The sequence below is a fragment of the Scyliorhinus torazame genome, chromosome 5 (assembly GCF_047496885.1).
Source record: "Scyliorhinus torazame isolate Kashiwa2021f chromosome 5, sScyTor2.1, whole genome shotgun sequence".
NCBI lineage: Eukaryota > Metazoa > Chordata > Chondrichthyes > Carcharhiniformes > Scyliorhinidae > Scyliorhinus > Scyliorhinus torazame.
Window position 1 is genome coordinate 89,541,172 of NC_092711.1, and position 10,690 is coordinate 89,551,861.

At 47.4% G+C, this 10,690-nt stretch overlaps 1 long non-coding RNA gene across 2 annotated transcripts; it reads right to left on the reverse strand.

The window, feature by feature from the left end:
* Positions 1-1,402: 1,402 nt before the first annotated feature.
* LOC140418885 (uncharacterized) lies at positions 1,403-5,589 on the reverse strand. Of its 2 annotated transcripts, none has more exons than XR_011945390.1 (2): positions 5,549-5,589; positions 1,403-3,245 (listed from the first exon to the last, which is right to left on the reverse strand). It is a non-coding gene; the product is annotated as an uncharacterized lncRNA (long non-coding RNA). The 2 variants fall into 2 exon arrangements; XR_011945389.1 differs by lacking the exon at positions 5,549-5,589 and adding an exon at positions 5,372-5,530.
* Between the last annotated feature and the right edge of the window lie 5,101 nt (positions 5,590-10,690).

The window sequence follows — 10,690 nt, forward strand, 5'->3', positions numbered from 1 at the left end:
TCCTCCTACCTAACGTCAAGTACTGCAGCTGTTCAAGAAGACAACTCATCAGCACCTTCTGAAGGGCAACTAGGGTCAGGCAATAAATGCTGGCCTAACCAGCAATGCCCACATCCCGTAAATGAACTTTTAAAAAACTGCCTTTGAGTAGCAGAGGAAACAGGAGGGTAGGAGCAGACCTTTTGCCCGCTCGAGTCCAAAGGTGTGCAGGTAAGGTGGATTGGCTGTGTTACATTGCCTCTGGAAGAGTCCAAATGTTTTGGTAGGGTTGCGGGTATTGGGCTGGAGCTTGGGCCTCGATAGGGTGTTGTTTTGGAGGGTTGGTGCAGACTCAATGGGCTGAATGGCCTCCTTCTGCAATGTAGGGACTGTATGATTCTATGAGCCTACTCTGCCATTCAACTAGATCATGGCTGATCTACCTCCAGGTTATTTTCCTGCACTGTCTCCACGTCACCTCGATGCTTTTAGTATCTAAAAATCTGACCCTCCTCGCATCACACAATTCCAGAGTTTTAGGTCAGCAGCAAACTTGGAAACATTACAACTGATCCTCAATAATAATCTTTATTATTGTCACAAGTATGCTCACATTAACACTGCAATGAAGTTACTGTGAAAATCCCCTCATTGCCACATTCCGACTCCTGTTCGGGTACACAGCGGGAGAATTTAGAATATCCAAATTACCTAACAGCATGCCTTTCGGGACTTATGGGAGGAAACCTGAGCACCCGGAGAAATCCCACGCAGACACGGAGAGAACGTGCAGACTTCACACAGGCAGTGACCCAAGGAGGGAATCAAACCTGGGGCTCTGTCGCTGTGAAGCAACAGTGCTAACCACTGTGGTACCATGTCACAACATCCAAATCACTGATATAGACAGCTTCCCTTTGATAAATCCACACTGACTCTGCTATTTTCCAAGTGTGCCGTTTTCACATCCTTTCGAATAGACTGACATCAGGCTAACAGGTCTGCAGTTCCCCATTTTCTCTCTCCTTCCTTCCTTCAATAGTGAGTGAACATTTTCCACCTTCCAACTGGAGGAACTATTCCAGAATCCATAGAATTTTGGAAGTTGATTACCAATGGATGCACCATCTCTACAGCCGCCTCTTTCAACACTCTGGGATGTAGATCCTCAGGGCCAGGGCATTTATCAATGTTCAATCCCATTAATGTTTCTAGTACTACTGTTTCCTAATACTAATCTCTTTATGTTCCTCATGCACTTGGTTCTCGAGTATCATTGGGATGATTTCTGTAAATTCCTGGGTTAAGACAGACACACATTTGTTTAACACTAAATAAAAACAGGAAATGTTAGATAAATTCAGCAGGTCAGACAGTATATGTGGAAAGAGGAACACAGTAAACATTTTGAGTCACATATGGCTTTTCTACAGAAATGATTGTTTATTTTTGCTGCCTCATTCACCATTATTAATTCTGTCTGTAATGAACACACATGTTTTTCTTTTTCACATATCTATCAAACCTTTTACAGTCAGATTTTATGTCTCTCACTAGTTTTTTCTCATTTCGGTTTCCTCTTTCTTCATCAGTATCTTGGTTCTCTTTTGCTAAATACTAAAAAGCTCTCAATCCTCGGTCTTGTTGCTTTTTTGGTTGCTTTATGAAAATTAAATGAAATGAAAATCGCTTATTGTCACAAGTAGGCTTCAAATGAAGTTACTGTGAAAAGCCCCTAGTCGCCACATTCCAGCGCCTGTTCGGAAGGCTGTTATGGGAATTGAACCGTGCTGCTTGCCTGCCTTGGTCTGCTTTCAAAGCCAGTGATTTAGCCCTGTGCTAAACAGCCCCTCCTGAGCCTCTTCCTTTAATTAATGCAAACTTTCACTTCTCTGGTTAGTCACGGTTACATCTCTATTCCTGTTGGATTTTTGTTCTTTAAAGGAATGTACACTTGTTGTAAATTATGTATTAATCCCTTAAATGCTAGGTATTGCTCGTCTTCTGTCATAGCTTTTAATGTAGCTTCCCAATCTACCTCAACCAACTTTCCCCACAAAACTTTGTAGAAACACCCAGCTAAATTAAACAAACAATCTTTCTAACCACCACAGTCCATCTCTAAGGCAACTTGGTGTTCCAAACAGAAATGCAAGCCAAATACCTTTTCCCTCCCAAATATCCTTTTGTGATTGAGTAATTTATGTGATTGACAGCAGCAATAATTGCCCAATCCATTCTCTGTAATCACTTGTGAACTCGCTGGTGTGTCTGCAGATGGGATAACTGAGTGAATCCTTTCCCACACAAGGAGCAGATGAATGGCCTCTCCCCGGTGTGAACCCGTTGATGTGTCAGCAGGTTAGATGACTGAGTGAATCCCTTCCCACACTCAGTGCAGATGAATGGCCTCTCCCCGGTGTGAACTCGCTGGTGCATCTGCAGGGTGAATGATTCAATGAATCCCTTCCCACACACTGAGCAGGTGAATGGCCTCTCCCCAGTGTGAACTCGCTGGTGTGTCAGCAAGTGAGGTAACTGAGTGAATCTCTTGTCACACTCAGAGCAAATGAATGGTCTCTCCCCAGTGTGAACTCGCTGGTGTGTCTGCAGACTGCATGTCCGACTGAATCCCTTCCCACACTCAGAGCAGGTGAATGGCCTCTCTCCAGTGTGAAGTCGCTGATGTGTCAACAGATTCCATGAGTGAGTGAACCCCTTCTGACAGACAAAGCAGGTGAATGCCTTCTCTCCACTGTGAACTCGCTGGTGTGTCCGCAAGTTGTTTAAATGAGTGAATCCCTTCCCACACTCACAGGTGAATGGCCTCTCCCCAGTGTGAATACGCCGATGAATCTCCAGCTCAGATGGGGAACGGGATTCCTTCCCACAGTCCCCACATTTCCACGGTTTCTCCATGGTGCCGGTGTCCTCGTGTCTCTCCAGGTTGAATGATCAGTTGAAGCCTCGTCCACACACAGAACCAGTGTATAGTCTTTCCTTACTGCGAATGGTGTGACATTTCTCAGGCTGTATTCCTGGTTAAAGCTCTTTCCACAGACAGTTTACTGAAACACTCTCTCCGGTGTGTCGCAGGGCTTTTTCAGTCACAAAATATTTCAAAAAAGACAGAACAAAAAAACGTTACCCCTTCTAGAGCCTTAGGCCAATGAGATTCAGGTCCTGATGAATTGAGCGACTCTACCAGATCTTGACGTGATGTTTGGTTTGAGATTTCTGTCTGGTTATTCTCACTTTCAGATATTCTGAAAAAGGAATTCACAAAAGTCAGCAATGTCAGTGCAAGACAGAAATTCAAAACAGACAATTCAGGATTCTACGGAACATTCTTTAATCACTTTTTCCTCAAAGCTGTAAATCTCCATCTCACTCACTCTGCTGTTTAGCACAGTGGGCTAAATCGTTGGCTTTGAAGGCAGGCTAGCAGCACGGTCCAATTCCCGTACCAGCCTCCCCAAACAGGCGCCGGAATCCGGCGACTAGGGGCTTTTCACAGTAACTTCATTTGAAGCCTACTTGTGACAATAAGCGATTTTCATTTCATTTCATTTCCCTCTCGCTCTGTGGAAAATACACCCTCCAAATTCTCCAAAGATGCCAATTCATGCTGATCAACAGGTCCATACTCACCACTTCCTATCCAGGATATAGAGACCTGACAAGCTTCATGCAAGCTGCTAGACTATGGATGTGTATATTGTAGATTAAAAATGTGTATAGTACAGGATTGTATTGTCTGATTTGAGACATGGGGAGGGGGACATGAAGAAGGATGAGGTGCCGAAGAAATTTACCAGAATAGTTGCAGGGATGAGGGAATTTAGCGACAACTTGTAGCAGTTGGGGTTGTTCTCCTTGGTGTAAAGGAGGTTGAGGAGTGGGTTCATGGAGCTGTACAAATTGATGACAGGTTTAGGTGACAAAAGAAAAGCAGTTTACATTAGCTGATGGGTCGAGGGCTTGGAGAACAGATTTATGGTTTGATAAGAAATGGGGGAGGATTTGAGGAAGAAATTGTTTTACCCAGAGCCTGAACAAGATCCTAGAGGGTGGGCTGGGGGAAACCTGAGGTTTCCCTTGGCCCCCACTTCATTTGACAGCAGTTTCCAGACTTCCCACTCTCCATGCCTGGTTTCAGCAACCTGCCTCTCATGTTCACCCAGTTTTCTGAACCCTCTGTATTTCATTTTGTTTTTAAATGTCTTCCCACCTCTCCACTTGCCCCCCCCCCCCAACCCCCCCTCTCCACTTCCCCCCCCCCAACCCCCCCCTCTCCACTTCCCCCCTCTCCACTTCCCCCCCCCCAACCCCCCCTCTCCACTTCCCCCCCCCCCCACACCACCACATACACACACACACACAATGGTAACCTGCAGTTTCCAGGCTCCCCAGGCTTGCGTTCACCTGCAGTTACCAGACTCCTAAACGACCCTCTTATGGACTGACCTGATTAACACTACACCCCTGTATGCTTCACCCGATGCCAGTGTTTATGTAGTTACATTGTGTACCTTGTGTTGCCCTATTATGTAGTTTCTTTTTTTTCCCATGTACTTAATGATCTGTTGAGCTGCTCGCAGAAAAATACTTTTCACTGTACCTCGGTACACGTGACAATAAACAAAATCCAATCCATCCAGTTACCAGCTCCTTCCCCCCACCTATGTTCACCCCGTTTCCAGGCCGCCTTCCAACCTTGTGTTCACCCATGGTTTCCAGCCCACCCCACACGTTTTCCCACAGTTTCCAGGCCCCCCCTTCTGTTCACCAGCACTTTCCAACCTCCCTTCCCCCGTGTTCACTTTGTCAGCAGCACCAGATCACACATGCTCGCAGCAGAGGCTGATTCTGCACCGACACACTGGCCGCCTAGAATCGTGGATAGGGAGCTTTATGGAATGTTCTAGGTAAGTAATGTACCATTTACAGAATGAATTTCAGACAGGTCATTAATGTCTTGACATTCCATTCGAGATTGGTGGTGGTGGTGGTGATGGGGGGGGGCGGGGGGGGTGCAGAGATTCAATATGCAAAATCATCACTGTCGGTCCAGAATAGAATTTAGAAGAAAAAACGTTTTCTCTTGGTTTGAGTTTGTTGTGAGAAAATCCTCCCCTTCTAAACCCTGTAAACCCCCGCACCAGCCTCCCCGAACAGGCGCCAGAATGTGGCGACTAGGGGCTTTGCACAGTAACTTCATTTGAAGCCTACTTGTGACAATAAACGATTTTCATTTTAAAAGCAGTTTCCAGAATCCATCCGTCAGTCCAGGAGAGAAATTCACAACATTCTCTCCTCCTGCTGGCAAGACAGGGAGCACCGCGCATGCGCACTGCTACCCGCTGCCTCCCCTCAAGATGGCTGCCGTTACCTCCGGCCTTTCATCAGCCTCAGCTTTGCATCTGTTGCCCGTTCTGTGTAAATGTGCAGTCACTGGGTTATTATGCGGCCTGTACAGGATTCTTCACCAGTTTGGAGATACGACTCTTCCCGCCCACAACAGACTCTATTCTTCCACGTCCACCTTCCGGCTCCACTCCTTTCTTACCTGATGTTGCTCCGACATCATCGCGGGCGACCATATTTAACTACACTGCGCATGCTCCAATAACGCGGCTGCGCAGTGTTTCCAGTAGTGAAAATCGGGAGCAGTCTGGGCCGCGGGGAATGATGGGTGATAGCACCGCCATTAAATGTCAATATTACTGCATGGTAAATGATGTTTTGAGATCCGTGTGGAATTGCAGCCTAAGGCCCCAGAAATAAAATCAGCAATCAATTGTCGAACCCCAGTCTATTGGATTTCTGCCAGAGTGCTGTTCTGGGATTAGTTGAAATAACACAAAAAACTACCCAGAATCACAAAATTATCAGAGCATAGAAGGAGGGCATTCAGCCAGTCATGTCTGACTCTTGGAAATAGCATTTCAATTAGTGCCATTTCTCCTGCCTTCTCCACATGACTGCACAATGTTTATTTTCAAATGATCATCGAATTCCTTCTTGAATGCCTGAATTGAACCTGCCCTGGTGGGAAGTGTCCCCCATCCATACCATAGCAGAGCAGTGTGCAGACGTGCTTCCACCCAGTGGATTGGACTGGATTGGATTTGTTTATTGTCACGTGTACCGAGGTACAGTGAAAAGTAGTTTTCTGCGAGCAGCTCAACAGATCATTAAGTACATGAGAGAAAAAGGAAAAAAAGAAAATACATAATAGGGCAACACAACATATACAATGTAACTGCATAAGCACTGGCATCGGATGAAGCATACAGGGTGTAGTGTAAATGAGGTCAGTCCATAAGAGGGTCATTTAGGAGTCTGGTGACAGTGGGGAAGAAGCTGTTTTTGAGTCTGTTCGTGCATGTTCTCAGACTTCTGTATCTCTTGCCCGATGGAAGAAGTTGGAAGAGTGAGTAAGCCGGGTGGAACGGATCTTTGATTATGCTGCCCGCTTTCCCCAGGCAGCGGGAGGTGTAGATGGAGTCAATGGATGGGAGGCAGGTTCGTGTGATGGACTGGGCGGTGTTCACGACTCTCTGAAGTTTCTTGCAGTCCTGGGCCGAGCAGTTGCCATACTAGGCTGTGATGCAGCCCGATAGGATGCTTTCTATGGTGCATCTGTAAAAGTTGGGAAGAGTTAATGGGGACAGGCCGAATTTCCTTAGTTTACTGAGGAAGTATAGGCGCTGTTGTGCTTTCTTGGTGGTAGCGTCGACGTGGGTGGACCAGGACAGATTTTTGGAGATGTGCACCCCTAGGAATTTGAAACTGCTAACCATCTCCACCTCGGCCCCGTTGATGCTGACAGGGGTGTGTACAGTACTTTGCTTCCTGAAGTCAATTACCAGCTCTTTAGTTTTGCTGGCATTGAGGGAGCGATTGTTGTCGCTACACCACTCCACTAGATTCTCTATCTCCCTCCTGCATTCGGACTCGTCGTTATTCGAGATCCAGCCCACTATGGTCGTATCGTCAGCAAACTTGTAGATGGAGTTGGAACCAAGTTTTGCCACGCAGTCGTGTGTGTACAGGGAGTAGAGTAGGGGGCTAAGTATGCAGCCTTGCGGGGCGCTGGTGTTGAGGACTATTGTGGAGGAGGTGTTGTTGTTCATTTTTACTGATTGTGGTCTGTTGGTCAGAAAATTGAGGATCCAGTTGCAGAGTGGGGAGCTAAGTCCTAGGTTTTGGAGCTTTGGTATGAGCTTGGCTGGGATTATGGTGTTGAAGGCAGTGCTGTAGTCAATAAATAGGAATCTAATGTAGGAGTCCTTGTTTTCGAGATGCTCTAGGGATGAGTGTAGGGGCAGGGAAATGGTGTCTGATGTGGACCGGTTGGAGTGGTATGCGAATTGCAGTGGATCAAGGCGTTCTGGGAGTATAGAGGTGATGCGCTTCATGATCAACCTCTCGAAGCACTTCATTACGACTGACGTCAGGGCCACTGGTCGGTAGTCATTGAGGCACGTTGCCTGGTTCTTCTTTGGTACCGGTATGATGGTGGTCTTCTTGAAGCAGGTGGGGACCTCGGAGTGGAGTAGGGACAGGTTAAAGATGTCCGCGAATACCTCTGCCAGCTGGGCCGCGCAGGCTCTGAGTGCACGACCAGGGATCCCGTCCGGGCCTCTCGCCTTCCGAGGGTTCACTTTCAGGAAGGCCAATCTGACTTCGGAAGCTGTGATGGTGGGTATGGGTGAATTATGGGCTGGTGGGGCATTCGCCAGTGGATTGTTGGTTACCTGCTCGAACCGAGCATAGAATGCATTGAGTTCATCGGGGAGGGGTGCACTGCTGCCAGAGATACGGTTCGACTTCGCTTTGTAGCCCGTTATGTTGCTTAGTCCTTGGCACAACCGCCGAGAATCTGTCTGTGACTCTAGCTTGGTTTGATATTCTCTCTTGGCATTTCGGATGGCTTTGCGGAGCTCGTACCTGGATTTCTTGTATAGGTCAGGGTCGGCTGCCTTGAACACCTCAAATCTGTCCTTCAGTAGGGAGTCAATCTCGCGATTGAGCCATGGTTTCCGGTTGGGGAACGCATGTACTGCTTTCTTTGGCACGCAGTCATCCACACATTTGCTGATGAAGTCTGTGATGGTGGTGGCATGTTCATTTAAGTTGGTCTCTGAGTTCTTAAATATGGACCAGTCCACTGTCTCTAAGCAGTCACGTAAGAGCTCTTCTGTCTCCTCGGACCAGCACTGCACAACCTTCTTAGCTGGATTCTCCCGCTTGAGTTTCTGCTTGTATGCCGGGAGAAGGAGCACCGTCTTATGGTCTGATTTCCCAAAGTGCGGTCGGGGGATGGAACGGTAGGCGCCCTTGATTTTTGAGTAGCAGTAGTCAATAGTGTTGTCGCCCCTGGTGGGACAGGAGATGTGCTGGTGGAATTTTGGCAGTACACTCTTGAGGTTGCCTTGTTGAAGTCTCCGGCCAAGATGAACAAGGCCTCCGGGTGTTCTGTTTCGTAGTTGTTTATTACTGTGTATAGTTCATCCAGTGCCTTCCTCACTTCTTCCTGGGGTGGGATGTAGACAGCTGTGATAATGGCTGAAGTGAACTCACGTGGAAGATAATATGGGCGGCACTTCACGGTCAGGTATTCAAGGTCTGGGGAGCAGTAGGTCACCAGAGTCGCCACATCCAAGCACCAGGAGGAGTTGATGAGGAGGCAAACCCTCCCAACCTTCGCTTTGCCTGATGATGCCGTGCGGTCCGCCTGGTGAATTGAGAAGCCTTCAGGTTGTATGGCACAGTCTGGTGAGGCGGGGGTGAGCCACGTCTCTGTGAAACAGAGCTCACAGCAGTCTCTTACTTCCCTCTGAGAGGTAAGTCTGGCGTTAAGTTCATCCAGCTTGTTTTCGTTCGCTTGGACGTTTGCCAGGTGTGTGCTGGGGAGAGGGGTCCTGAAACCGCGTTGCTTCAGTCTAACCTGCAGACCGCCGTGTTTCCCTCGCTTTCTCGGTCGGCGGCTGCTGCTGGATGATCCTGGGATCCGATGGGAGAAGTCTGACCTTGTGGAAGGTGGGTGGTTGCGTCTGGCGGGGTCCAGGGCGCTGGCGGGGATCAGGGCGCTGTTTACGTATCTGGGGTCACATCTGGCAGGGTCCCGGGCACTGGTTGAGGTAGAGGGGTTGCTAGGGGGGCATGTTTGTGATCTGGATGGGTCCCGGCGTTCTGCGGGCACGGGAATACCTTGCAGCACGTTCCGGCCCTTGCGCGGGGTCGCCGCCATTTGGGGGGTCCTGGGTCGTGGGCAGGGGTTTCCTGAGGCAGGTTGGGCTGGGTCCCATGGTCTGTTCCCACACTGGGCGCTCCTGGGGTCGGATCTTGAAGTAGGCCCGGTCGGGCCTCCATGTGGATTTTTGAGCATGTTTTGAGCAGTGTTTTGAGCATGTACGGTGTCAGTCAAGACTAGAGACATATGCTTCTCTCTCAAGTCCACAATGGGTAAATAGGGGGATTGTGGGGCAGAGGAACCAATTGATCCAGCGGAGAGACCCCGGAAACATGTTGTGTATACTTCAAACCCCGAATGAGAAGCTACCACTTTCCCAGTTGCCCCAAGAGCTCTCGGGAGGAAATGTCCCAGTGCCAAACCCAGAGCAGGAGGAGAGAATGTTGTGAATTTCTCTCCTGGACTGACAGTGTTGGAGTTTGGAAACTCCTTCTACAGGGGGTTAGAAGCGGAGGATTTACACAGCAAATACAAACCAAGAAAAATGGCTGTCTCCTCCTGAATTTCTATCCTGGACTGACTGAGGAATTTTGTAAACTAAAACAATTACAGCTGCTGGGATAGATTGAACAGATTGGGACTGTATGCTGGCACAGTGGTTAGCACTGCTGCCTACAGGGCTGAGGACCCAGATTCGATCATGACCCCAGGTCACTGTCTGTGTGGAGTTTGCACATTCTCCCCTTGTCTGTGTGGACCTCATCCGCACAACCCAAAGATATGCAGATTAGGTGGATTGGCCACGCTAAACTATCCCTTAATTGGAAAAAAGAATTGGGTATTCTACATTTATTTTTTTAAATGAACATATTGGGGTCTATTTCATTAGAAAAAGGAAGAGTTAACAGTGAGCTGATGGAGATCTTTAAAATGATCAATGGATTGGACGGGGTAGATATGGAGAGAATGTTTCCACTTGATATTTCTTTACTCAGAGACTGGTGAGAATCTGGAACTAACAGGAAACCACTGAGGGCAAACAGAGATAATCTCAAAATGAAATCAGATGAATCCGTGAGAGAAAAGGGTATAGAAAGATATCTAAAAATATATATATTTTATTAGATCTTTCATTTTTTTAGAAACAAGTAGAGCTTAATAATTCCTCATTTTGTATCTATTTTCGATATTTATTTGGAAAATGTTTTACTTTTCTGCCCTGACAATAGTTAAGATAACATTATTCGTCTTTAATAGAAATCAAATTCTGGTGCCTTCGTACTTTAAGATTCCCAGTGTCTTGTTTAGATCCCTCCACAGTTCAGGATCCACTCAATCATGAGAATTTTATCTAGGTGGTCTGTATAATTTGTTTCTAATTTCATTGATTTCTGCCGCAGCGCACCCCATGAAAATAAAAACATTCACTGGTCACTGAATTAAACTTTCAATGGCGGATACTTTGCCCAGTATGCCCCGCGGTGGGGAATGTCCTCTATTCACACCACA